Source organism: Ambystoma mexicanum, chromosome 5p (assembly GCF_040938575.1).
Source record: "Ambystoma mexicanum isolate Mex_15411 chromosome 5p, UKY_AmexF1_1, whole genome shotgun sequence".
In the NCBI taxonomy this organism is placed as follows: domain Eukaryota; kingdom Metazoa; phylum Chordata; class Amphibia; order Caudata; family Ambystomatidae; genus Ambystoma; species Ambystoma mexicanum.
In genome coordinates this window covers 741,435,102-741,462,467 of record NC_090930.1, presented here as the reverse complement: position 1 = coordinate 741,462,467, position 27,366 = coordinate 741,435,102, and the positions used below count along the sequence as shown (strand labels likewise).

The following is a 27,366-nucleotide window of genomic DNA, read 5'->3' as shown; positions in this document are numbered from 1 at the left end:
AAAGTGCTAACCATTACACCATGGAACCCTTGTTGAGCAGAGCTTCATAAGGGCAATGAGAATATAGGGCACAGTCAAGATTTTTACTGACCTATAGTAACCGTTTACTGATATTATATCGAAGCAGCACTGTTGCTGTTGGATGCTGTGCAATCGCAAAGTATTGGCTTCATGTCTCATTTGGATCAAATTCTTCCTCTGGAGTCTAATGATATAGGAATATTACATATTTTCTCTGATGTGCTCTGTTTTTCCAGAATGAAGTGCATCATGCTACTGAATATGTGGGTTCCATGGTGTAATGGTTAGCACTCTGGACTCTGAATCCTTGGGGCTGCTTCTCTTTTAGAGTTGCCTTTCATTTGCAGATAGATATAACAGCAATAGCTTTGCTTTACAGCCCACTTTGATGGCAGTCTTCTTTAACCAAAGAATATTAATAGTTTCTGGGGATGACTCTCTTTTGCCACAAAGAAACTGCCCACTCTCATATCTCCAAAGCTCCAAGGTATAATGGCTATTAAACTGGCTTTTGATCTCAGCGATTTGCATTGAAAGCCCAGGAGGCCCCTAAAATCAGTTGAATTGTTTCCTGATAATTTAGAGTTTATTTCTTCTTTCGAGAAAGGTGTGATCCAAATAAAGTAAGTACATTTAAACAAGGGCACTTGATCAGTAAATGCACTACTTTCTAGAACTCATAACTCTTGTAAGTTATAAAAAGTTTGCTCTCCATACATTTTGTCAACTCAAAGAATTACATTTTTTACACATTTAATAAGACCATCAAATTGCTTGAAACATAGGAATGATTGTGAAAGTGAATATGATTCACCAAAATAATTGTATAACATTTTTTAATGTTAATAAAATAGGGCTTTTTCCAATCTTTTCACATCAATGTTGTGTCTGCATGTTCCAGTGAGCAGAGAATCTACTGCACATAGTGTGTACATTTTTCTTTTCATAGAGTTAAGGTTGGACATTATTCATCTGTGGAAAATGTTTCTGAGAGATATCTGGGTGCCCACTCTGATTGACCTTAGGGATTGTACATTAACGATATGTAGTTGCATCACTGTATTGGTATCAGGCACCAAAGTGCATTTAAATGTAATGTCATGCAGAGAGAGTCGACTGAACTTCTGAATATTAACTCTGTTGAATTGTAATTTGAGAAATTAGAAAATGGAGTGTAAGAGCAAGATAACGGTCCCACCGAGACTTGAACTCGGATCGTTGGATTCAAAGTCCGAAGTGCTAACCATTACACCATGGAACCCTTGCAAGATGCACCTGAGAGCGTTGAATCAGAAATGGCAATATAGAGCACATTTACAATTTTTACAGATTCATAGTCCCAATTGACTGATATCATACAAACACAGCGATGTTGTCGATTGACGTTGTGCTATAGCAATCTCTGTGCTTTATAGAGCATGTAGATCAAATTCTTCCTCTTGAGGCATATGATTAAGCAATATTAAATATTGTTTCTGACTGCCTCTGTTTTGGCATAATGAAGTTCAGCATTTGCGGAAGTATTTAGGTTCCATGGTCTAATGGTTAGTAGGCTGGACTCTGAATTTAGTAATCTGACATGTTATAGCTATATTTTGTTTTCCTTTGGGTGTATTGTCATTTTATGCACATAGATTTCCTAGCAGTGGCTGTGATGAATAGTTCAATTTGATAGCAGCTTCCTTTTGAGAATTTGAAAAAAAAAGAATTAAATAGTCTCTCTGGATGACTCTGCTTTGATTTCTATGTGCACATCCCTTTTGCGTTTCAGAGGGATTGACCAACATACACAACAGTGCTTGGAAGACCTCTTCCTCCCTCATGGCATGTAAAGCTAACCTCTCTCCTACCGTGTGTTTTTTTACTTTTTAACTTCCCCTTCCGAGTCATGATCATGTAACTGAATTTACATTTTTAGATTTTAACTGCAGTAGTTGCTTGTTTTTCATTTTTATTTTTTGTGTACGCATACATCCCTTTTTGTGGGGAGGGGGGAGTGATGTCTGTTTACTTATATTAGCTAATATAGGTCATTTTATGTCCGCTTACAATATGTGTCAGGATTTTTTATGTCGTTTCCAATCAATGTCTAATATCAAGTGGTTTGCAGCAGTCATACAAAGGCACGTAACACCCCCAAAACACCTACATAAGTTAGAAATACTCCGGAAGAGTACTCAGTTTATGAAAAGGCGGTGAATCCCAAATAGAACTGTAAATGTAAGCTAGCAAGCAGACTGTGCACCCCTGTTTGGAACTATGACCTGTGTGTTGCCCTCTATTAACAGAACAATGTAACTGCAGCCCATGTCACATAAAATAGAAAGTAGAGATTATGCAAATTAACTCCCAGAAGAGCCTGGTGTCACCCCAAAAGGTGTCATGCTTTTCACACCAAGAAACATCCACACATAGATCCCTGCGAACCTCAAAAACGTACAGGAAACCCTGTCCAGCGCTTTGCTCCCAGAGGAGATAAGGTTGAAAAACCACCCTATGTTAAAAGTGTCCATAATCCATGCCAGCTGCCCTGTCTATAGAACCTGGCTGTTCGTGGCCATTCGGGGCCTAGGGGCATGAGTGGAAGGGTTTAACCTGCCTGGGTTCTTGGGCATGGTTTCATCATGCCTCAGTTTACAATGGCACTCTGCCACTTTGTCAGGCTTTAAAGAAGCCTGACTCCTGCAGAGCAAAAGATCTGATTATTTCCTTACATGTTTTGTACGTAAGAATGCGGATGGTGCTCTGAGCCTCCTATGGTGGTTATTAAGCATGGTATACATACCATAGCATGTAACTGTGCCTACAAATGGAACATTTTGTTCATTTATTAGGGAGTTGTGAAAATGGCAAAATCAAATTGCCATTACTGACACAGACCAGCTGCCGCTGTCCGGACATTTCGTCGAAAGACATTTCGTCGAAAGACATTTGGTCGACGTAATTTGGTCGAAAGCCAAATGGTCGATTTTTTTATTTATTTATATATATATTTTTTAGGTTGTAGTTTACGGAAAAAAAGGGGTTTTTAGAAAAAAAGGGGGTTGGGGGGACCCCCCAAACCCCCCCCCAAAAAAAAATGTGAAAATAAAAAACAAAGCAATTCGACCATTTGGTTTTCGACCAAATGGTTTCGACCAATTGTCCTGTCGACAAATTTTTTTCGACGAAATGTCTGGCAACCCAGCTGCCGACTGTTGCTATTGACAGGAGTTCCAGGTGTATAAACTGAGGAGATCACCAGTTCAATTACCTGTGAACGCATTTTGAAGCTCATTCACAACTAGTTCATGCCCGTTCTCTCCATTTTGGCTTTCTGGCTGGCCGAGGGGCCCTTCAGTAATGTTCTTTGCTAACCATTACACCATGGGCCCCTTGCTGGTGCAACCTGACAGAGTTGTAACAGAAATGAGAATCGAGATCTCATGCATCATTTTAACAAACTCATATTCCTAGCCCACGGATATTATGCAAATGTGGAACTGTTTAGTTGGTTGTTGCGCAATAGCAAACTCTTTGCTTTACAGCTCATTTGGATAGGATTCTTCCTCTGGAGGCATAAGATAAAAGAATATTGCATACATTCTCTAAAAGGCTCTTTTTTTGCTGCAATGACGTTCATCATGTCACTAAGTATGTAGGTTCCATGGTGTAATGGTTAGCACTCTGGACTCTGAATCCAGCGATCCGAGTTCAAATCTCGGTGGGACCTTGGGAATTACTGTGTTTGTTTTCCTCTCAGTGTCTTGTTTTAATAGCAATGACGCTGCTGTGTCGCCCACTTTCATAGCATTATTCCCTGGGTGCATTTGAAAAAAGAAAGATTTTCCATGGATGACGCTCTTTAGCCACAATGAAACCCACCACTTTCTGTGGTGTGAAAGACCCATGGTGTAATGGTAGCACCCTGGAGGTTGAATCCAATAATTTGCATTCAAATCTCTGTAAGAGTTTACCATCAGTCAAACCTTTCCCTTATGGTTTATTGTGGATGTCTTCTTTGAAGAAAGGTATGATCCAACTAAAGTAAGTACATTCACGAATGGGCCCTTGGTCGGTACAAACAGTATTTATACACCTCAGGCCTTTTGTGAATTAAGAAAAGTGTGTTCTTCGTTCTATTTTTCATCTCAAACTGATACCTTCATTTTACAAACATGTAAAGGCTGTTAAGACGCTTGATTAATATCATTGATTCTGAATGTGGTCGCTTTTCATAGGATTAACCCTTTAACAATTTTGAAAGAGAATGGCGATACAATAGAGCTGCTTTTCCCAAAATGGTATTATTAATGTTGTTGCTGCATCTTCAAGTAAAAAGAGAATCCATTGGGTCACAGATTGAGCATGTTTCTTAACATTGAGTTAAGTTTGAAAATTTCAAATCTTTTATGTATGTTTCCGATGCAGATCTGCCCATCGACTCAGAATGACCTCACTGTTCATACATTTAAAAAAAATGCATAAAGGTTAAGGTGCTAGGCACAAAAGTGGATTTTTATGAAAAGTTATGCCAGAGAGTGAGAGCGAAAATGAATACCCTACACCACTAACCTTATGAATATTACTATCTTTGGCCTATAATTTAAGACAACAAGGAGACAAAGTGTGTTAGAGCAAGAGAGAGGTTCCACCGAGACTTGAACTCGGATCGCTGGATTCAAAGTCCAAAGTGCTAACCATTACACCATGGAACCCTTGTTGAGCAGAGCTTCATAAGGGCAATGAGAATATAGGGCACAGTCAAGATTTTTACTGACCTATAGTAACCGTTTACTGATATTATATCGAAGCAGCACTGTTGCTGTTGGATGCGGTGCAATCGCAAAGTATTGGCTTCATGTCTCATTTGGATCAAATTCTTCCTCTGGAGTCTAATGATATAGGAATATTACATATTTTCTCTGATGTGCTCTGTTTTTCCAGAATGAAGTGCATCATGCTACTGAATATGTGGGTTCCATGGTGTAATGGTTAGCACTCTGGACTCTGAATCCAGCGATCCGAGTTCAAGTCTCGGTGGGACCTTGAGGCTGCTTCTCTTTTAGAGTTGCCTTTCATTTGCAGATAGATATAACAGCAATAGCTTTGCTTTACAGCCCACTTTGATGGCAGTCTTCTTTGACCAAAGAATATTAATAGTTTCTGGGGATGACTCTCTTTTGCCACAAAGAAACTGCCCACTCTCATATCTCCAAAGCTCCAAGGTATAATGGCTATTAAACTGGCTTTTGATCTCAGCGATTTGCATTGAAAGCCCAGGAGGCCCCTAAAATCAGTTGAATTGTTTCCTGATAATTTAGAGTTTATTTCTTCTTTCGAGAAAGGTGTGATCCAAATAAAGTAAGTACATTTAAACAAGGGCACTTGATCAGTAAATGCACTACTTTCTAGAACTCATAACTCTTGTAAGTTATAAAAAGTTTGCTCTCCATACAGTTTGTCAACTCAAAGAATTACATTTTTTACACATTTAATAAGACCATCAAATTGCTTGAAACATAGGAATGATTGTGAAAGTGAATATGATTCACCAAAATAATTGTATAACATTTTTTAATGTTAATAAAATAGGGCTTTTTCCAATCTTTTCACATCAATGTTGTTTCTGCATGTTCCAGTGAGCAGAGAATCTACTGCACATAGTGTGTACATTTTTCTTTTCATAGAGTTAAGGTTGGACATTATTCATCTGTGGAAAATGTTTCTGAGAGATATCTGGGTGCCCACTCTGATTGACCTTAGGGATTGTACATTAACGATATGTAGTTGCATCACTGTATTGGTATCAGGCACCAAAGTGCATTTAAATGTAATGTCGTGCAGAGAGAGTCGACTGAACTTCTGAATATTAACTCTGTTGAATTGTAATTTGAGAAATTAGAAAATGGAGTGTAAGAGCAAGATAACGGTCCCACCGAGACTTGAACTCGGATCGTTGGATTCAAAGTCCGAAGTGCTAACCATTACACCATGGAACCCTTGCAAGATGCACCTGAGAGCGTTGAATCAGAAATGGCAATATAGAGCACATTTACAATTTTTACAGATTCATAGTCCCAATTGACTGATATCATACAAACACAGCGATGTTGTCGATTGACGTTGTGCTATAGCAATCTCTGTGCTTTGTAGAGCATGTAGATCAAATTCTTCCTCTTGAGGCATATGATTAAGCAATATTAAATATTGTTTCTGACTGCCTCTGTTTTGGCATAATGAAGTTCAGCATTTGCGGAAGTATTTAGGTTCCATGGTCTAATGGTTAGTAGGCTGGACTCTGAATTTAGTAATCTGACATGTTATAGCTATATTTTGTTTTCCTTTGGGTGTATTGTCATTTTATGCACATAGATTTCCTAGCAGTGGCTGTGATGAATAGTTCAATTTGATAGCAGCTTCCTTTTGAGAATTTGAAAAAAAAAGAATTAAATAGTCTCTCTGGATGACTCTGCTTTGATTTCTATGTGCACATCCCTTTTGCGTTTCAGAGGGATTGACCAACATACACAACAGTGCTTGGAAGACCTCTTCCTCCCTCATGGCATGTAAAGCTAACCTCTCTCCTACCGTGTGTTTTTTTACTTTTTAACTTCCCCTTCCGAGTCATGATCATGTAACTGAATTTACATTTTTAGATTTTAACTGCAGTAGTTGCTTGTTTTTCATTTTTATTTTTTGTGTACGCATACATCCCTTTTTGTGGGGAGGGGGGAGTGATGTCTGTTTACTTATATTAGCTAATATAGGTCATTTTATGTCCGCTTACAATATGTGTCAGGATTTTTTATGTCGTTTCCAATCAATGTCTAATATCAAGTGGTTTGCAGCAGTCATACAAAGGCACGTAACACCCCCAAAACACCTACATAAGTTAGAAATACTCCGGAAGAGTACTCAGTTTATGAAAAGGCGGTGAATCCCAAATAGAACTGTAAATGTAAGCTAGCAAGCAGACTGTGCACCCCTGTTTGGAACTATGACCTGTGTGTTGCCCTCTATTAACAGAACAATGTAACTGCAGCCCATGTCACATAAAATAGAAAGTAGAGATTATGCAAATTAACTCCCAGAAGAGCCTGGTGTCACCCCAAAAGGTGTCATGCTTTTCACACCAAGAAACATCCACACATAGATCCCTGCGAACCTCAAAAACGTACAGGAAACCCTGTCCAGCGCTTTGCTCCCAGAGGAGATAAGGTTGAAAAACCACCCTATGTTAAAAGTGTCCATAATCCATGCCAGCTGCCCTGTCTATAGAACCTGGCCATTCGTGGACGTTCGGGGCCTAGGGGCATGAGTGGAAGGGTTTAACCTGCCTGGGTTCTTGGGCATGGTTTCATCATGCCTCAGTTTACAATGGCACTCTGCCACTTTGTCAGGCTTTAAAGAAGCCTGACTCCTGCAGAGCAAAAGATCTGATTATTTCCTTACATGTTTTGTACGTAAGAATGCGGATGGTGCTCTGAGCCTCCTATGGTGGTTATTAAGCATGGTATACATACCATAGCATGTAACTGTGCCTACAAATGGAACATTTTGTTCATTTATTAGGGAGTTGTGAAAATGGCAAAATCAAATTGCCATTACTGACACAGACCAGCTGCCGCTGTCCGGACATTTCGTCGAAAGACATTTCGTCGAAAGACATTTGGTCGACGTAATTTGGTCGAAAGCCAAATGGTCGATTTTTTTATTTATTTATATATATATTTTTTAGGTTGTAGTTTACGGAAAAAAAGGGGTTTTTAGAAAAAAAGGGGGTTGGGGGGACCCCCCAAACCCCCCCCCCAAAAAAAATGTGAAAATAAAAAACAAAGCAATTCGACCATTTGGTTTTCGACCAAATGGTTTCGACCAATTGTCCTGTCGACAAATTTTTTTCGACGAAATGTCTGGCAACCCAGCTGCCGACTGTTGCTATTGACAGGAGTTCCAGGTGTATAAACTGAGGAGATCACCAGTTCAATTACCTGTGAACGCATTTTGAAGCTCATTCACAACCAGTTCATGCCCGTTCTCTCCATTTTGGCTTTCTGGCTGGCCGAGGGGCCCTTCAGTAATGTTCTTTGCTAACCATTACACCATGGGCCCCTTGCTGGTGCAACCTGACAGAGTTGTAACAGAAATGAGAATCGAGATCTCATGCATCATTTTAACAAACTCATATTCCTAGCCCACGGATATTATGCAAATGTGGAACTGTTTAGTTGGTTGTTGCGCAATAGCAAACTCTTTGCTTTACAGCTCATTTGGATAGGATTCTTCCTCTGGAGGCATAAGATAAAAGAATATTGCATACATTCTCTAAAAGGCTCTTTTTTTGCTGCAATGACGTTCATCATGTCACTAAGTATGTAGGTTCCATGGTGTAATGGTTAGCACTCTGGACTCTGAATCCAGCGATCCGAGTTCAAATCTCGGTGGGACCTTGGGAATTACTGTGTTTGTTTTCCTCTCAGTGTCTTGTTTTAATAGCAATGACGCTGCTGTGTCGCCCACTTTCATAGCATTATTCCCTGGGTGCATTTAAAAAAAGAAAGATTTTCCATGGATGACGCTCTTTAGCCACAATGAAACCCACCGCTTTCTGTGGTGTGAAAGACCCATGGTGTAATGGTAGCACCCTGGAGGTTGAATCCAATAATTTGCATTCAAATCTCTGTAAGAGTTTACCATCAGTCAAACCTTTCCCTTATGGTTTATTGTGGATGTCTTCTTTGAAGAAAGGTATGATCCAACTAAAGTAAGTACATTCACGAATGGGCCCTTGGTGGGTACAAACAGTATTTATACACCTCAGGCCTTTTGTGAATTAAGAAAAGTGTGTTCTTCGTTCTATTTTTCATCTCAAACTGATACCTTTATTTTACAAACATGTAAAGGCTGTTAAGACGCTTGATTAATATCATTGATTCTGAATGTGGTCGCTTTTCATAGGATTAACCCTTTAACAATTTTGAAAGAGAATGGCGATACAATAGAGCTGCTTTTCCCAAAATGGTATTATTAATGTTGTTGCTGCATCTTCAAGTAAAAAGAGAATCCATTGGGTCACAGATTGAGCATGTTTCTTAACATTGAGTTAAGTTTGAAAATTTCAAATCTTTTATGTATGTTTCCGATGCAGATCTGCCCATCGACTCAGAATGACCTCACTGTTCATACATTTAAAAAAAATGCATAAAGGTTAAGGTGCTAGGCACAAAAGTGGATTTTTATGAAAAGTTATGCCAGAGAGTGAGAGCGAAAATGAATACCCTACACCACTAACCTTATGAATATTACTATCTTTGGCCTATAATTTAAGACAACAAGGAGACAAAGTGTGTTAGAGCAAGAGAGAGGTTCCACCGAGACTTGAACTCGGATCGCTGGATTCAAAGTCCAAAGTGCTAACCATTACACCATGGAACCCTTGTTGAGCAGAGCTTCATAAGGGCAATGAGAATATAGGGCACAGTCAAGATTTTTACTGACCTATAGTAACCGTTTACTGATATTATATCGAAGCAGCACTGTTGCTGTTGGATGCTGTGCAATCGCAAAGTATTGGCTCCATGTCTCATTTGGATCAAATTCTTCCTCTGGAGTCTAATGATATAGGAATATTACATATTTTCTCTGATGTGCTCTGTTTTTCCAGAATGAAGTGCATCATGCTACTGAATATGTGGGTTCCATGGTGTAATGGTTAGCACTCTGGACTCTGAATCCAGCGATGCGAGTTCAAGTCTCGGTGGGACCTTGGGGCTGCTTCTCTTTTAGAGTTGCCTTTCATTTGCAGATAGATATAACAGCAATAGCTTTGCTTTACAGCCCACTTTGATGGCAGTCTTCTTTGACCAAAGAATATTAATAGTTTCTGGGGATGACTCTCTTTTGCCACAAAGAAACTGCCCACTCTCATATCTCCAAAGCTCCAAGGTATAATGGCTATTAAACTGGCTTTTGATCTCAGCGATTTGCATTGAAAGCCCAGGAGGCCCCTAAAATCAGTTGAATTGTTTCCTGATAATTTAGAGTTTATTTCTTCTTTCGAGAAAGGTGTGATCCAAATAAAGTAAGTACATTTAAACAATGGCACTTGATCAGTAAATGCACTACTTTCTAGAACTCATAACTCTTGTAAGTTATAAAAAGTTTGCTCTCCATACAGTTTGTCAACTCAAAGAATTACATTTTTTACACATTTAATAAGACCATCAAATTGCTTGAAACATAGGAATGATTGTGAAAGTGAATATGATTCACCAAAATAATTGTATAACATTTTTTAATGTTAATAAAATAGGGCTTTTTCCAATATTTTCACATCAATGTTGTTTCTGCATGTTCCAGTGAGCAGAGAATCTACTGCACATAGTGTGTACATTTTTCTTTTCATAGAGTTAAGGTTGGACATTATTCATCTGTGGAAAATGTTTCTGAGAGATATCTGGGTGCCCACTCTGATTGACCTTAGGGATTGTACATTAACGATATGTAGTTGCATCACTGTATTGGTATCAGGCACCAAAGTGCATTTAAATGTAATGTCGTGCAGAGAGAGTCGACTGAACTTCTGAATATTAACTCTGTTGAATTGTAATTTGAGAAATTAGAAAATGGAGTGTAAGAGCAAGATAACGGTCCCACCGAGACTTGAACTCGGATCGTTGGATTCAAAGTCCGAAGTGCTAACCATTACACCATGGAACCCTTGCAAGATGCACCTGAGAGCGTTGAATCAGAAACGGCAATATAGAGCACATTTACAATTTTTACAGATTCATAGTCCCAATTGACTGATATCATACAAACACAGCGATGTTGTTGATTGACGTTGTGCTATAGCAATCTCTGTGCTTTATAGAGCATGTAGATCAAATTCTTCCTCTTGAGGCATATGATTAAGCAATATTAAATATTGTTTCTGACTGCCTCTGTTTTGGCATAATGAAGTTCAGTATTTGCGGAAGTATTTAGGTTCCATGGTCTAATGGTTAGTAGGCTGGACTCTGAATTTAGTAATCTGACATGTTATAGCTATATTTTGTTTTCCTTTGGGTGTATTGTCATTTTATGCACATAGATTTCCTAGCAGTGGCTGTGATGAATAGTTCAATTTGATAGCAGCTTCCTTTTGAGAATTTGAAAAAAAAAAGAATTAAATAGTCTCTCTGGATGACTCTGCTTTGATTTCTATGTGCACATCCCTTTTGCGTTTCAGAGAGATTGACCAACATACACAACAGTGCTTGGAAGACCTCTTCCTCCCTCATGGCATGTAAAGCTAACCTCTCTCCTACCGTGTGTTTTTTTACTTTTTAACTTCCCCTTCCGAGTCATGATCATGTAACTGAATTTACATTTTTAGATTTTAACTGCAGTAGTTGCTTGTTTTTCATTTTTATTTTTTGTGTACGCATACATCCCTTTTTGTGGGGAGGGGGGAGTGATGTCTGTTTACTTATATTAGCTAATATAGGTCATTTTATGTCCGCTTACAATATGTGTCAGGATTTTTTATGTCGTTTCCAATCAATGTCTAATATCAAGTGGTTTGCAGCAGTCATACAAAGGCACGTAACACCCCCAAAACACCTACATAAGTTAGAAATACTCCGGAAGAGTACTCAGTTTATGAAAAGGCGGTGAATCCCAAATAGAACTGTAAATGTAAGCTAGCAAGCAGACTGTGCACCCCTGTTTGGAACTATGACCTGTGTGTTGCCCTCTATTAACAGAACAATGTAACTGCAGCCCATGTCACATAAAATAGAAAGTAGAGATTATGCAAATTAACTCCCAGAAGAGCCTGGTGTCACCCCAAAAGGTGTCATGCTTTTCACACCAAGAAACATCCACACATAGATCCCTGCGAACCTCAAAAACGTACAGGAAACCCTGTCCAGCGCTTTGCTCCCAGAGGAGATAAGGTTGAAAAACCACCCTATGTTAAAAGTGTCCATAATCCATGCCAGCTGCCCTGTCTATAGAACCTGGCCGTTCGTGGCCATTCGGAGCCTAGGGGCATGAGTGGAAGGGTTTAACCTGCCTGGGTTCTTGGGCATGGTTTCATCATGCCTCAGTTTACAATGGCACTCTGCCACTTTGTCAGGCTTTAAAGAAGCCTGACTCCTGCAGAGCAAAAGATCTGATTATTTCCTTACATGTTTTGTACGTAAGAATGCGGATGGTGCTCTGAGCCTCCTATGGTGGTTATTAAGCATGGTATACATACCATAGCATGTAACTGTGCCTACAAATGGAACATTTTGTTCATTTATTAGGGAGTTGTGAAAATGGCAAAATCAAATTGCCATTACTGACACAGACCAGCTGCCGCTGTCCGGACATTTCGTCGAAAGACATTTCGTCGAAAGACATTTGGTCGACGTAATTTGGTCGAAAGCCAAATGGTCGATTTTTTTATTTATTTATATATATATTTTTTAGGTTGTAGTTTACGGAAAAAAAGGGGTTTTTAGAAAAAAAGGGGGTTGGGGGGACCCCCCAATCCCCCCCCCAAAAAAAATGTGAAAATAAAAAACAAAGCAATTCGACCATTTGGTTTTCGACCAAATGGTTTCGACCAATTGTCCTGTCGACAAATTTTTTTCGACGAAATGTCTGGCAACCCAGCTGCCGACTGTTGCTATTGACAGGAGTTCCAGGTGTATAAACTGAGGAGATCACCAGTTCAATTACCTGTGAACGCATTTTGAAGCTCATTCACAACCAGTTCATGCCCGTTCTCTCCATTTTGGCTTTCTGGCTGGCCGAGGGGCCCTTCAGTAATGTTCTTTGCTAACCATTACACCATGGGCCCCTTGCTGGTGCAACCTGACAGAGTTGTAACAGAAATGAGAATCGAGATCTCATGCATCATTTTAACAAACTCATATTCCTAGCCCACGGATATTATGCAAATGTGGAACTGTTTAGTTGGTTGTTGCGCAATAGCAAACTCTTTGCTTTACAGCTCATTTGGATAGGATTCTTCCTCTGGAGGCATAAGATAAAAGAATATTGCATACATTCTCTAAAAGGCTCTTTTTTTGCTGCAATGACGTTCATCATGTCACTAAGTATGTAGGTTCCATGGTGTAATGGTTAGCACTCTGGACTCTGAATCCAGCGATCCGAGTTCAAATCTCGGTGGGACCTTGGGAATTACTGTGTTTGTTTTCCTCTCAGTGTCTTGTTTTAATAGCAATGACGCTGCTGTGTCGCCCACTTTCATAGCATTATTCCCTGGGTGCATTTGAAAAAAGAAAGATTTTCCATGGATGACGCTCTTTAGCCACAATGAAACCCACCAATTTCTGTTGTGTGAAAGACCCATGGTGTAATGGTAGCACCCTGGAGGTTGAATCCAATAATTTGCATTCAAATCTCTGTAAGAGTTTACCATCAGTCAAACCTTTCCCTTATGGTTTATTGTGGATGTCTTCTTTGAAGAAAGGTATGATCCAACTAAAGTAAGTACATTCACGAATGGGCCCTTGGTCGGTACAAACAGTATTTATACACCTCAGGCCTTTTGTGAATTAAGAAAAGTGTGTTCTTCGTTCTATTTTTCATCTCAAACTGATACCTTTATTTTACAAACATGTAAAGGCTGTTAAAACGCTTGATTAATATCATTGATTCTGAATGTGGTCGCTTTTCATAGGATTAACCCTTTAACAATTTTGAAAGAGAATGGCGATACAATAGAGATGCTTTTCCCAAAATGGTATTATTAATGTTGTTGCTGCATCTTCAAGTAAAAAGAGAATCCATTGGGTCACAGATTGAGCATGTTTCTTAACATTGAGTTAAGTTTGAAAATTTCAAATCTTTTATGTATGTTTCCGATGCAGATCTGCCCATCGACTCAGAATGACCTCACTGTTCATACATTTAAAAAAAATGCATAAAGGTTAAGGTGCTAGGCACAAAAGTGGATTTTTATGAAAAGTTATGCCAGAGAGTGAGAGCGAAAATGAATACCCTACACCACTAACCTTATGAATATTACTATCTTTGGCCTATAATTTAAGACAACAAGGAGACAAAGTGTGTTAGAGCAAGAGAGAGGTTCCACCGAGACTTGAACTCGGATCGCTGGATTCAAAGTCCAAAGTGCTAACCATTACACCATGGAACCCTTGTTGAGCAGAGCTTCATAAGGGCAATGAGAATATAGGGCACAGTCAAGATTTTTACTGACCTATAGTAACCGTTTACTGATATTATATCGAAGCAGCACTGTTGCTTTTGGATGCTGTGCAATCGCAAAGTATTGGCTTCATGTCTCATTTGGATCAAATTCTTCCTCTGGAGTCTAATGATATAGGAATATTACATATGTTCTCTGATGTGCTCTGTTTTTCCAGAATGAAGTGCATCATGCTACTGAATATGTGGGTTCCATGGTGTAATGGTTAGCACTCTGGACTCTGAATCCAGCGATGCGAGTTCAAGTCTCGGTGGGACCTTGGGGCTGCTTCTCTTTTAGAGTTGCCTTTCATTTGCAGATAGATATAACAGCAATAGCTTTGCTTTACAGCCCACTTTGATGGCAGTCTTCTTTGACCAAAGAATATTAATAGTTTCTGGGGATGACTCTCTTTTGCCACAAAGAAACTGCCCACTCTCATATCTCCAAAGCTCCAAGGTATAATGGCTATTAAACTGGCTTTTGATCTCAGCGATTTGCATTGAAAGCCCAGGAGGCCCCTAAAATCAGTTGAATTGTTTCCTGATAATTTAGAGTTTATTTCTTCTTTCGAGAAAGGTGTGATCCAAATAAAGCAAGTACATTTAAACAATGGCACTTGATCAGTAAATGCACTACTTTCTAGAACTCATAACTCTTGTAAGTTATAAAAAGTTTGCTCTCCATACAGTTTGTCAACTCAAAGAATTACATTTTTTACACATTTAATAAGACCATCAAATTGCTTGAAACATAGGAATGATTGTGAAAGTGAATATGATTCACCAAAATAATTGTATAACATTTTTTAATGTTAATAAAATAGGGCTTTTTCCAATCTTTTCACATCAATGTTGTTTCTGCATGTTCCAGTGAGCAGAGAATCTACTGCACATAGTGTGTACATTTTTCTTTTCATAGAGTTAAGGTTGGACATTATTCATCTGTGGAAAATGTTTCTGAGAGATATCTGGGTGCCCACTCTGATTGACCTTAGGGATTGTACATTAACGATATGTAGTTGCATCACTGTATTGGTATCAGGCACCAAAGTGCATTTAAATGTAATGTCGTGCAGAGAGAGTCGACTGAACTTCTGAATATTAACTCTGTTGAATTGTAATTTGAGAAATTAGAAAATGGAGTGTAAGAGCAAGATAACGGTCCCACTGAGACTTGAACTCGGATCGTTAGATTCAAAGTCCGAAGTGCTAACCATTACACCATGGAACCCTTGCAAGATGCACCTGAGAGCGTTGAATCAGAAATGGCAATATAGAGCACATTTACAATTTTTACAGATTCATAGTCCCAATTGACTGATATCATACAAACACAGTGATGTTGTCGATTGACGTTGTGCTATAGCAATCTCTGTGCTTTATAGAGCATGTAGATCAAATTCTTCCTCTTGAGGCATATGATTAAGCAATATTAAATATTGTTTCTGACTGCCTCTGTTTTGGCATAATGAAGTTCAGCATTTGCGGAGTATTTAGGTTCCATGGTCTAATGGTTAGTAGGCTGGACTCTGAATTTAGTAATCTGACATGTTATAGCTATATTTTGTTTTCCTTTGGGTGTATTGTCATTTTATGCACATAGATTTCCTAGCAGTGGCTGTGATGAATAGTTCAATTTGATAGCAGCTTCCTTTTGAGAATTTGAAAAAAAAAGAATTAAATAGTCTCTCTGGATGACTCTGCTTTGATTTCTATGTGCACATCCCTTTTGCGTTTCAGAGGGATTGACCAACATACACAACAGTGCTTGGAAGACCTCTTCCTCCCTCATGGCATGTAAAGCTAACCTCTCTCCTACCGTGTGTTTTTTTACTTTTTAACTTCCCCTTCCGAGTCATGATCATGTAACTGAATTTACATTTTTAGATTTTAACTGCAGTAGTTGCTTGTTTTTCATTTTTATTTTTTGTGTACGCATACATCCCTTTTTGTGGGGAGGGGGGAGTGATGTCTGTTTACTTATATTAGCTAATATAGGTCATTTTATGTCCGCTTACAATATGTGTCAGGATTTTTTATGTCGTTTCCAATCAATGTCTAATATCAAGTGGTTTGCAGCAGTCATACAAAGGCACGTAACACCCCCAAAACACCTACATAAGTTAGAAATACTCCGGAAGAGTACTCAGTTTATGAAAAGGCGGTGAATCCCAAATAGAACTGTAAATGTAAGCTAGCAAGCAGACTGTGCACCCCTGTTTGGAACTATGACCTGTGTGTTGCCCTCTATTAACAGAACAATGTAACTGCAGCCCATGTCACATAAAATAGAAAGTAGAGATTATGCAAATTAACTCCCAGAAGAGCCTGGTGTCACCCCAAAAGGTGTCATGCTTTTCACACCAAGAAACATCCACACATAGATCCCTGCGAACCTCAAAAACGTACAGGAAACCCTGTCCAGCGCTTTGCTCCCAGAGGAGATAAGGTTGAAAAACCACCCTATGTTAAAAGTGTCCATAATCCATGCCAGCTGCCCTGTCTATAGAACCTGGCCGTTCGTGGCCATTCGGGGCCTAGGGGCATGAGTGGAAGGGTTTAACCTGCCTGGGTTCTTGGGCATGGTTTCATCATGCCTCAGTTTACAATGGCACTCTGCCACTTTGTCAGGCTTTAAAGAAGCCTGACTCCTGCAGAGCAAAAGATCTGATTATTTCCTTACATGTTTTGTACGTAAGAATGCGGATGGTGCTCTGAGCCTCCTATGGTGGTTATTAAGCATGGTATACATACCATAGCATGTAACTGTGCCTACAAATGGAACATTTTGTTCATTTATTAGGGAGTTGTGAAAATGGCAAAATCAAATTGCCATTACTGACACAGACCAGCTGCCGCTGTCCGGACATTTCGTCGAAAGACATTTCGTCGAAAGACATTTGGTCGACGTAATTTGGTCGAAAGCCAAATGGTCGATTTTTTTATTTATTTATATATATATTTTTTAGGTTGTAGTTTACGGAAAAAAAGGGGTTTTTAGAAAAAAAGGGGGTTGGGGGGACCCCTCAAACCCCCCCCCAAAAAAAAATGTGAAAATAAAAAACAAAGCAATTCGACCATTTGGTTTTCGACCAAATGGTTTCGACCAATTGTCCTGTCGACAAATTTTTTTCGACGAAATGTCTGGCAACCCAGCTGCCGACTGTTGCTATTGACAGGAGTTCCAGGTGTATAAACTGAGGAGATCACCAGTTCAATTACCTGTGAACGCATTTTGAAGCTCATTCACAACCAGTTCATGCCCGTTCTCTCCATTTTGGCTTTCTGGCTGGCCGAGGGGCCCTTCAGTAATGTTCTTTGCTAACCATTACACCATGGGCCCCTTGCTGGTGCAACCTGACAGAGTTGTAACAGAAATGAGAATCGAGATCTCATGCATCATTTTAACAAACTCATATTCCTAGCCCACGGATATTATGCAAATGTGGAACTGTTTAGTTGGTTGTTGCGCAATAGTAAACTCTTTGCTTTACAGCTCATTTGGATAGGATTCTTCCTCTGGAGGCATAAGATAAAAGAATATTGCATACATTCTCTAAAAGGCTCTTTTTTTGCTGCAATGACGTTCATCATGTCACTAAGTATGTAGGTTCCATGGTGTAATGGTTAGCACTCTGGACTCTGAATCCAGCGATCCGAGTTCAAATCTCGGTGGGACCTTGGGAATTACTGTGTTTGTTTTCCTCTCAGTGTCTTGTTTTAATAGCAATGACGCTGCTGTGTCGCCCACTTTCATAGCATTATTCCCTGGGTGCATTTGAAAAAAGAAAGATTTTCCATGGATGACGCTCTTTAGCCACAATGAAACCCACCACTTTCTGTGGTGTGAAAGACCCATGGTGTAATGGTAGCACCCTGGAGGTTGAATCCAATAATTTGCATTCAAATCTCTGTAAGAGTTTACCATCAGTCAAACCTTTCCCTTATGGTTTATTGTGGATGTCTTCTTTGAAGAAAGGTATGATCCAACTAAAGTAAGTACATTCACGAATGGGCCCTTGGTCGGTACAAACAGTATTTATACACCTCAGGCCTTTTGTGAATTAAGAAAAGTGTGTTCTTCGTTCTATTTTTCATCTCAAACTGATACCTTTATTTTACAAACATGTAAAGGCTGTTAAGACGCTTGATTAATATCATTGATTCTGAATGTGGTCGCTTTTCATAGGATTAACCCTTTAACAATTTTGAAAGAGAATGGCGATACAATAGAGCTGCTTTTCCCAAAATGGTATTATTAATGTTGTTGCTGCATCTTCAAGTAAAAAGAGAATCCATTGGGTCACAGATTGAGCATGTTTCTTAACATTGAGTTAAGTTTGAAAATTTCAAATCTTTTATGTATGTTTCCGATGCAGATCTGCCCATCGACTCAGAATGACCTCACTGTTCATACATTTAAAAAAATGCATAAAGGTTAAGGTGCTAGGCACAAAAGTGGATTTTTATGAAAAGTTATGCCAGAGAGTGAGAGCGAAAATGAATACCCTACACCACTAACCTTATGAATATTACTATCTTTGGCCTATAATTTAAGACAACAAGGAGACAAAGTGTGTTAGAGCAAGAGAGAGGTTCCACCGAGACTTGAACTCGGATCGCTGGATTCAAAGTCCAAAGTGCTAACCATTACACCATGGAACCCTTGTTGAGCAGCGCTTCATAAGGGCAATGAGAATATAGGGCACAGTCAAGATTTTTACTGACCTATAGTAACCGTTTACTGATATTATATCGAAGCAGCACTGTTGCTGTTGGATGCTGTGCAATCGCAAAGTATTGGCTTCATGTCTCATTTGGATCAAATTCTTCCTCTGGAGTCTAATGATATAGGAATATTACATATTTTCTCTGATGTGCTCTGTTTTTCCAGAATGAAGTGCATCATGCTACTGAATGTGTGGGTTCCATGGTGTAATGGTTAGCACTCTGGACTCTGAATCCAGCGATGCGAGTTCAAGTCTCGGTGGGACCTTGGGGCTGCTTCTCTTTTAGAGTTGCCTTTCATTTGCAGATAGATATAACAGCAATAGCTTTGCTTTACAGCCCACTTTGATGGCAGTCTTCCTTGACCAAAGAATATTAATAGTTTCTGGGGATGACTCTCTTTTGCCACAAAGAAACTGCCCACTCTCATATCTCCAAAGCTCCAAGGTATAATGGCTATTAAACTGGCTTTTGATCTCAGCGATTTGCATTGAAAGCCCAGGAGGCCCCTAAAATCAGTTGAATTGTTTCCTGATAATTTAGAGTTTATTTCTTCTTTCGAGAAAGGTGTGATCCAAATAAAGTAAGTACATTTAAACAATGGCACTTGATCAGTAAATGCACTACTTTCTAGAACTCATAACTCTTGTAAGTTATAAAAAGTTTGCTCTCCATACAGTTTGTCAACTCAAAGAATTACATTTTTTACACATTTAATAAGACCATCAAATTGCTTGAAACATAGGAATGATTGTGAAAGTGAATATGATTCACCAAAATAATTGTATAACATTTTTTAATGTTAATAAAATAGGGCTTTTTCCAATCTTTTCACATCAATGTTGTTTCTGCATGTTCCAGTGAGCAGAGAATCTACTGCACATAGTGTGTACATTTTTCTTTTCATAGAGTTAAGGTTGGACATTATTCATCTGTGGAAAATGTTTCTGAGAGATATCTGGGTGCCCACTCTGATTGACCTTAGGGATTGTACATTAACGATATGTAGTTGCATCACTGTATTGGTATCAGGCACCAAAGTGCATTTAAATGTAATGTCGTGCAGAGAGAGTCGACTGAACTTCTGAATATTAACTCTGTTGAATTGTAATTTGAGAAATTAGAAAATGGAGTGTAAGAGCAAGATAACGGTCCCACCGAGACTTGAACTTGGATCGTTGGATTCAAAGTCCGAAGTGCTAACCATTACACCATGGAACCCTTGCAAGATGCACCTGAGAGCGTTGAATCAGAAATGGCAAAATAGAGCACATTTACAATTTTTACAGATTCATAGTCCCAATTGACTGATATCATACAAACACAGCGATGTTGTCGATTGACGTTGTGCTATAGCAATCTCTGTGCTTTATAGAGCATGTAGATCAAATTCTTCCTCTTGAGGCATATGATTAAGCAATATTAAATATTGTTTCTGACTGCCTCTGTTTTGGCATAATGAAGTTCAGCATTTGCGGAAGTATTTAGGTTCCATGGTCTAATGGTTAGTAGGCTGGACTCTGAATTTAGTAATCTGACATGTTATAGCTATATTTTGTTTTCCTTTGGGTGTATTGTCATTTTATGCACATAGATTTCCTAGCAGTGGCTGTGATGAATAGTTCAATTTGATAGCAGCTTCCTTTTGAGAATTTGAAAAAAAAAGAATTAAATAGTCTCTCTGGATGACTCTGCTTTGATTTCTATGTGCACATCCCTTTTGCGTTTCAGAGGGATTGACCAACATACACAACAGTGCTTGGAAGACCTCTTCCTCCCTCATGGCATGTAAAGCTAACCTCTCTCCTACCGTGTGTTTTTTTACTTTTTAACTTCCCCTTCCGAGTCATGATCATGTAACTGAATTTACATTTTTAGATTTTAACTGCAGTAGTTGCTTGTTTTTCATTTTTATTTTTTGTGTACGCATACATCCCTTTTTGTGGGGAGGGGGGAGTGATGTCTGTTTACTTATATTAGCTAATATAGGTCATTTTATGTCCGCTTACAATATGTGTCAGGATTTTTTATGTCGTTTCCAATCAATGTCTAATATCAAGTGGTTTGCAGCAGTCATACAAAGGCACGTAACACCCCCAAAACACCTACATAAGTTAGAAATACTCCGGAAGAGTACTCAGTTTATGAAAAGGCGGTGAATCCCAAATAGAACTGTAAATGTAAGCTAGCAAGCAGACTGTGCACCCCTGTTTGGAACTATGACCTGTGTGTTGCCCTCTATTAACAGAACAATGTAACTGCAGCCCATGTCACATAAAATAGAAAGTAGAGATTATGCAAATTAACTCCCAGAAGAGCCTGGTGTCACCCCAAAAGGTGTCATGCTTTTCACACCAAGAAACATCCACACATAGATCCCTGCGAACCTCAAAAACGTACAGGAAACCCTGTCCAGCGCTTTGCTCCCAGAGGAGATAAGGTTGAAAAACCACCCTATGTTAAAAGTGTCCATAATCCATGCCAGCTGCCCTGTCTATAGAACCTGGCCGTTCGTGGCCATTCGGGGCCTAGGGGCATGAGTGGAAGGGTTTAACCTGCCTGGGTTCTTGGGCATGGTTTCATCATGCCTCAGTTTACAATGGCACTCTGCCACTTTGTCAGGCTTTAAAGAAGCCTGACTCCTGCAGAGCAAAAGATCTGATTATTTCCTTACATGTTTTGTACGTAAGAATGCGGATGGTGCTCTGAGCCTCCTATGGTGGTTATTAAGCATGGTATACATACCATAGCATGTAACTGTGCCTACAAATGGAACATTTTGTTCATTTATTAGGGAGTTGTGAAAATGGCAAAATCAAATTGCCATTACTGACACAGACCAGCTGCCGCTGTCCGGACATTTCGTCGAAAGACATTTCGTCGAAAGACATTTGGTCGACGTAATTTGGTCGAAAGCCAAATGGTCGATTTTTTTATTTATTTATATATATATTTTTTAGGTTGTAGTTTACGGAAAAAAAGGGGTTTTTAGAAAAAAAGGGGGTTGGGGGGACCCCCCAAACCCCCCCCCAAAAAAAAATGTGAAAATAAAAAACAAAGCAATTCGACCATTTGGTTTTCGACCAAATGGTTTCGACCAATTGTCCTGTCGACAAATTTTTTTCGACGAAATGTCTGGCAACCCAGCTGCCGACTGTTGCTATTGACAGGAGTTCCAGGTGTATAAACTGAGGAGATCACCAGTTCAATTACCTGTGAACGCATTTTGAAGCTCATTCACAACCAGTTCATGCCCGTTCTCTCCATTTTGGCTTTCTGGCTGGCCGAGGGGCCCTTCAGTAATGTTCTTTGCTAACCATTACACCATGGGCCCCTTGCTGGTGCAACCTGACAGAGTTGTAACAGAAATGAGAATCGAGATCTCATGCATCATTTTAACAAACTCATATTCCTAGCCCACGGATATTATGCAAATGTGGAACTGTTTAGTTGGTTGTTGCGCAATAGCAAACTCTTTGCTTTACAGCTCATTTGGATAGGATTCTTCCTCTGGAGGCATAAGATAAAAGAATATTGCATACATTCTCTAAAAGGCTCTTTTTTTGCTGCAATGACGTTCATCATGTCACTAAGTATGTAGGTTCCATGGTGTAATGGTTAGCACTCTGGACTCTGAATCCAGCGATCCGAGTTCAAATCTCGGTGGGACCTTGGGAATTACTGTGTTTGTTTTCCTCTCAGTGTCTTGTTTTAATAGCAATGACGCTGCTGTGTCGCCCACTTTCATAGCATTATTCCCTGGGTGCATTTGAAAAAAGAAAGATTTTCCATGGATGACGCTCTTTAGCCACAATGAAACCCACCACTTTCTGTGGTGTGAAAGACCCATGGTGTAATGGTAGCACCCTGGAGGTTGAATCCAATAATTTGCATTCAAATCTCTGTAAGAGTTTACCATCAGTCAAACCTTTCCCTTATGGTTTATTGTGGATGTCTTCTTTGAAGAAAGGTATGATCCAACTAAAGTAAGTACATTCACGAATGGGCCCTTGGTCGGTACAAACAGTATTTATACACCTCAGGCCTTTTGTGAATTAAGAAAAGTGTGTTCTTCGTTCTATTTTTCATCTCAAACTGATACCTTCATTTTACAAACATGTAAAGGCTGTTAAGACGCTTGATTAATATCATTGATTCTGAATGTGGTCGCTTTTCATAGGATTAACCCTTTAACAATTTTGAAAGAGAATGGCGATACAATAGAGCTGCTTTTCCCAAAATGGTATTATTAATGTTGTTGCTGCATCTTCAAGTAAAAAGAGAATCCATTGGGTCACAGATTGAGCATGTTTCTTAACATTGAGTTAAGTTTGAAAATTTCAAATCTTTTATGTATGTTTCCGATGCAGATCTGCCCATCGACTCAGAATGACCTCACTGTTCATACATTTAAAAAAAATGCATAAAGGTTAAGGTGCTAGGCACAAAAGTGGATTTTTATGAAAAGTTATGCCAGAGAGTGAGAGCGAAAATGAATACCCTACACCACTAACCTTATGAATATTACTATCTTTGGCCTATAATTTAAGACAACAAGGAGACAAAGTGTGTTAGAGCAAGAGAGAGGTTCCACCGAGACTTGAACTCGGATCGCTGGATTCAAAGTCCAAAGTGCTAACCATTACACCATGGAACCCTTGTTGAGCAGAGCTTCATAAGGGCAATGAGAATATAGGGCACAGTCAAGATTTTTACTGACCTATAGTAACCGTTTACTGATATTATATCGAAGCAGCACTGTTGCTGTTGGATGCTGTGCAATCGCAAAGTATTGGCTTCATGTCTCATTTGGATCAAATTCTTCCTCTGGAGTCTAATGATATAGGAATATTACATATTTTCTCTGATGTGCTCTGTTTTTCCAGAAAGAAGTGCATCATGCTACTGAATGTGTGGGTTCCATGGTGTAATGGTTAGCACTCTGGACTCTGAATCCAGCGATGCGAGTTCAAGTCTCGGTGGGACCTTGGGGCTGCTTCTCTTTTAGAGTTGCCTTTCATTTGCAGATAGATATAACAGCAATAGCTTTGCTTTACAGCCCACTTTGATGGCAGTCTTCCTTGACCAAAGAATATTAATAGTTTCTGGGGATGACTCTCTTTTGCCACAAAGAAACTGCCCACTCTCATATCTCCAAAGCTCCAAGGTATAATGGCTATTAAACTGGCTTTTGATCTCAGCGATTTGCATTGAAAGCCCAGGAGGCCCCTAAAATCAGTTGAATTGTTTCCTGATAATTTAGAGTTTATTTCTTCTTTCGAGAAAGGTGTGATCCAAATAAAGTAAGTACATTTAAACAATGGCACTTGATCAGTAAATGCACTACTTTCTAGAACTCATAACTCTTGTAAGTTATAAAAAGTTTGCTCTCCATACAGTTTGTCAACTCAAAGAATTACATTTTTTACACATTTAATAAGACCATCAAATTGCTTGAAACATAGGAATGATTGTGAAAGTGAATATGATTCACCAAAATAATTGTATAACATTTTTTAATGTTAATAAAATAGGGCTTTTTCCAATCTTTTCACATCAATGTTGTTTCTGCATGTTCCAGTGAGCAGAGAATCTACTGCACATAGTGTGTACATTTTTCTTTTCATAGAGTTAAGGTTGGACATTATTCATCTGTGGAAAATGTTTCTGAGAGATATCTGGGTGCCCACTCTGATTGACCTTAGGGATTGTACATTAACGATATGTAGTTGCATCACTGTATTGGTATCAGGCACCAAAGTGCATTTAAATGTAATGTCGTGCAGAGAGAGTCGACTGAACTTCTGAATATTAACTCTGTTGAATTGTAATTTGAGAAATTAGAAAATGGAGTGTAAGAGCAAGATAACGGTTCCACCGAGACTTGAACTCGGATCGTTGGATTCAAAGTCCGAAGTGCTAACCATTACACCATGGAACCCTTGCAAGATGCACCTGAGAGCGTTGAATCAGAAATGGCAATATAGAGCACATTTACAATTTTTACAGATTCATAGTCCCAATTGACTGATATCATACAAACACAGCGATGTTGTCGATTGACGTTGTGCTATAGCAATCTCTGTGCTTTATAGAGCATGTAGATCAAATTCTTCCTCTTGAGGCATATGATTAAGCAATATTAAATATTGTTTCTGACTGCCTCTGTTTTGGCATAATGAAGTTCAGCATTTGCGGAAGTATTTAGGTTCCATGGTCTAATGGTTAGTAGGCTGGACTCTGAATTTAGTAATCTGACATGTTATAGCTATATTTTGTTTTCCTTTGGGTGTATTGTCATTTTATGCACATAGATTTCCTAGCAGTGGCTGTGATGAATAGTTCAATTTGATAGCAGCTTCCTTTTGAGAATTTGAAAAAAAAAGAATTAAATAGTCTCTCTGGATGACTCTGCTTTGATTTCTATGTGCACATCCCTTTTGCGTTTCAGAGGGATTGACCAACATACACAACAGTGCTTGGAAGACCTCTTCCTCCCTCATGGCATGTAAAGCTAACCTCTCTCCTACCGTGTGTTTTTTTACTTTTTAACTTCCCCTTCCGAGTCATGATCATGTAACTGAATTTACATTTTTAGATTTTAACTGCAGTAGTTGCTTGTTTTTCATTTTTATTTTTTGTGTACGCATACATCCCTTTTTGTGGGGAGGGGGGAGTGATGTCTGTTTACTTATATTAGCTAATATAGGTCATTTTATGTCCGCTTACAATATGTGTCAGGATTTTTTATGTCGTTTCCAATCAATGTCTAATATCAAGTGGTTTGCAGCAGTCATACAAAGGCACGTAACACCCCCAAAACACCTACATAAGTTAGAAATACTCCGTAAGAGTACTCAGTTTATGAAAAGGCGGTGAATCCCAAATAGAACTGTAAATGTAAGCTAGCAAGCAGACTGTGCACCCCTGTTTGGAACTATGACCTGTGTGTTGCCCTCTATTAACAGAACAATGTAACTGCAGCCCATGTCACATAAAATAGAAAGTAGAGATTATGCAAATTAACTCCCAGAAGAGCCTGGTGTCACCCCAAAAGGTGTCATGCTTTTCACACCAAGAAACATCCACACATAGATCCCTGCGAACCTCAAAAACGTACAGGAAACCCTGTCCAGCGCTTTGCTCCCAGAGGAGATAAGGTTGAAAAACCACCCTATGTTAAAAGTGTCCATAATCCATGCCAGCTGCCCTGTCTATAGAACCTGGCCGTTCGTGGCCATTCGGGGCCTAGGGGCATGAGTGGAAGGGTTTAACCTGCCTGGGTTCTTGGGCATGGTTTCATCATGCCTCAGTTTACAATGGCACTCTGCCACTTTGTCAGGCTTTAAAGAAGCCTGACTCCTGCAGAGCAAAAGATCTGATTATTTCCTTACATGTTTTGTACGTAAGAATGCGGATGGTGCTCTGAGCCTCCTATGGTGGTTATTAAGCATGGTATACATACCATAGCATGTAACTGTGCCTACAAATGGAACATTTTGTTCATTTATTAGGGAGTTGTGAAAATGGCAAAATCAAATTGCCATTACTGACACAGACCAGCTGCCGCTGTCCGGACATTTCGTCGAAAGACATTTCGTCGAAAGACATTTGGTCGACGTAATTTGGTCGAAAGCCAAATGGTCGATTTTTTTATTTATTTATATATATATTTTTTAGGTTGTAGTTTACGGAAAAAAAGGGGTTTTTAGAAAAAAAGGGGGTTGGGGGGACCCCCCAAACCCCCCCCCAAAAAAAAATGTGAAAATAAAAAACAAAGCAATTCGACCATTTGGTTTTCGACCAAATGGTTTCGACCAATTGTCCTGTCGACAAATTTTTTTCGACGAAATGTCTGGCAACCCAGCTGCCGACTGTTGCTATTGACAGGAGTTCCAGGTGTATAAACTGAGGAGATCACCAGTTCAATTACCTGTGAACGCATTTTGAAGCTCATTCACAACCAGTTCATGCCCGTTCTCTCCATTTTGGCTTTCTGGCTGGCCGAGGGGCCCTTCAGTAATGTTCTTTGCTAACCATTACACCATGGGCCCCTTGCTGGTGCAAACTGACAGAGTTGTAACAGAAATGAGAATCGAGATCTCATGCATCATTTTAACAAACTCATATTCCTAGCCCACGGATATTATGCAAATGTGGAACTGTTTAGTTGGTTGTTGCGCAATAGCAAACTCTTTGCTTTACAGCTCATTTGGATAGGATTCTTCCTCTGGAGGCATAAGATAAAAGAATATTGCATACATTCTCTAAAAGGCTCTTTTTTTGCTGCAATGACGTTCATCATGTCACTAAGTATGTAGGTTCCATGGTGTAATGGTTAGCACTCTGGACTCTGAATCCAGCGATCCGAGTTCAAATCTCGGTGGGACCTTGGGAATTACTGTGTTTGTTTTCCTCTCAGTGTCT

General features: G+C 39.3%; 21 non-coding genes across 21 annotated transcripts; 11 read left to right on the top strand and 10 right to left on the bottom strand.

Moving 5' to 3' along the window:
- Positions 1–1,210: 1,210 nt before the first annotated feature.
- TRNAQ-UUG (transfer RNA glutamine (anticodon UUG)) lies at positions 1,211–1,282 on the bottom strand. Its single transcript has one exon. It is a non-coding gene; the product is annotated as a tRNA-Gln (tRNA).
- Positions 1,283–3,661: 2,379 nt separating this feature from the next.
- TRNAQ-CUG (transfer RNA glutamine (anticodon CUG)) lies at positions 3,662–3,733 on the top strand. The gene has a single exon. It is a non-coding gene; the product is annotated as a tRNA-Gln (tRNA).
- A 913-nt stretch (positions 3,734–4,646) lies between these two features.
- TRNAQ-UUG (transfer RNA glutamine (anticodon UUG)) lies at positions 4,647–4,718 on the bottom strand. The gene has a single exon. It is a non-coding gene; the product is annotated as a tRNA-Gln (tRNA).
- A 259-nt stretch (positions 4,719–4,977) lies between these two features.
- On the top strand, positions 4,978–5,049 carry TRNAQ-CUG (transfer RNA glutamine (anticodon CUG)). The gene has a single exon. It is a non-coding gene; the product is annotated as a tRNA-Gln (tRNA).
- Positions 5,050–5,930: 881 nt separating this feature from the next.
- On the bottom strand, positions 5,931–6,002 carry TRNAQ-UUG (transfer RNA glutamine (anticodon UUG)). The gene has a single exon. It is a non-coding gene; the product is annotated as a tRNA-Gln (tRNA).
- A 2,379-nt stretch (positions 6,003–8,381) lies between these two features.
- Positions 8,382–8,453, top strand: TRNAQ-CUG (transfer RNA glutamine (anticodon CUG)). Its single transcript has one exon. It is a non-coding gene; the product is annotated as a tRNA-Gln (tRNA).
- Positions 8,454–9,366: 913 nt separating this feature from the next.
- Positions 9,367–9,438, bottom strand: TRNAQ-UUG (transfer RNA glutamine (anticodon UUG)). Its single transcript has one exon. It is a non-coding gene; the product is annotated as a tRNA-Gln (tRNA).
- Positions 9,439–9,697: 259 nt separating this feature from the next.
- On the top strand, positions 9,698–9,769 carry TRNAQ-CUG (transfer RNA glutamine (anticodon CUG)). The gene has a single exon. It is a non-coding gene; the product is annotated as a tRNA-Gln (tRNA).
- An 881-nt stretch (positions 9,770–10,650) lies between these two features.
- Positions 10,651–10,722, bottom strand: TRNAQ-UUG (transfer RNA glutamine (anticodon UUG)). Its single transcript has one exon. It is a non-coding gene; the product is annotated as a tRNA-Gln (tRNA).
- A 2,379-nt stretch (positions 10,723–13,101) lies between these two features.
- On the top strand, positions 13,102–13,173 carry TRNAQ-CUG (transfer RNA glutamine (anticodon CUG)). Its single transcript has one exon. It is a non-coding gene; the product is annotated as a tRNA-Gln (tRNA).
- A 913-nt stretch (positions 13,174–14,086) lies between these two features.
- TRNAQ-UUG (transfer RNA glutamine (anticodon UUG)) lies at positions 14,087–14,158 on the bottom strand. The gene has a single exon. It is a non-coding gene; the product is annotated as a tRNA-Gln (tRNA).
- A 259-nt stretch (positions 14,159–14,417) lies between these two features.
- Positions 14,418–14,489, top strand: TRNAQ-CUG (transfer RNA glutamine (anticodon CUG)). Its single transcript has one exon. It is a non-coding gene; the product is annotated as a tRNA-Gln (tRNA).
- Positions 14,490–17,820: 3,331 nt separating this feature from the next.
- Positions 17,821–17,892, top strand: TRNAQ-CUG (transfer RNA glutamine (anticodon CUG)). The gene has a single exon. It is a non-coding gene; the product is annotated as a tRNA-Gln (tRNA).
- Positions 17,893–18,804: 912 nt separating this feature from the next.
- TRNAQ-UUG (transfer RNA glutamine (anticodon UUG)) lies at positions 18,805–18,876 on the bottom strand. Its single transcript has one exon. It is a non-coding gene; the product is annotated as a tRNA-Gln (tRNA).
- A 259-nt stretch (positions 18,877–19,135) lies between these two features.
- TRNAQ-CUG (transfer RNA glutamine (anticodon CUG)) lies at positions 19,136–19,207 on the top strand. The gene has a single exon. It is a non-coding gene; the product is annotated as a tRNA-Gln (tRNA).
- Positions 19,208–20,088: 881 nt separating this feature from the next.
- On the bottom strand, positions 20,089–20,160 carry TRNAQ-UUG (transfer RNA glutamine (anticodon UUG)). The gene has a single exon. It is a non-coding gene; the product is annotated as a tRNA-Gln (tRNA).
- Positions 20,161–22,539: 2,379 nt separating this feature from the next.
- On the top strand, positions 22,540–22,611 carry TRNAQ-CUG (transfer RNA glutamine (anticodon CUG)). The gene has a single exon. It is a non-coding gene; the product is annotated as a tRNA-Gln (tRNA).
- Positions 22,612–23,524: 913 nt separating this feature from the next.
- Positions 23,525–23,596, bottom strand: TRNAQ-UUG (transfer RNA glutamine (anticodon UUG)). Its single transcript has one exon. It is a non-coding gene; the product is annotated as a tRNA-Gln (tRNA).
- Positions 23,597–23,855: 259 nt separating this feature from the next.
- Positions 23,856–23,927, top strand: TRNAQ-CUG (transfer RNA glutamine (anticodon CUG)). Its single transcript has one exon. It is a non-coding gene; the product is annotated as a tRNA-Gln (tRNA).
- An 881-nt stretch (positions 23,928–24,808) lies between these two features.
- TRNAQ-UUG (transfer RNA glutamine (anticodon UUG)) lies at positions 24,809–24,880 on the bottom strand. Its single transcript has one exon. It is a non-coding gene; the product is annotated as a tRNA-Gln (tRNA).
- A 2,379-nt stretch (positions 24,881–27,259) lies between these two features.
- TRNAQ-CUG (transfer RNA glutamine (anticodon CUG)) lies at positions 27,260–27,331 on the top strand. Its single transcript has one exon. It is a non-coding gene; the product is annotated as a tRNA-Gln (tRNA).
- Positions 27,332–27,366: the final 35 nt, after the last annotated feature.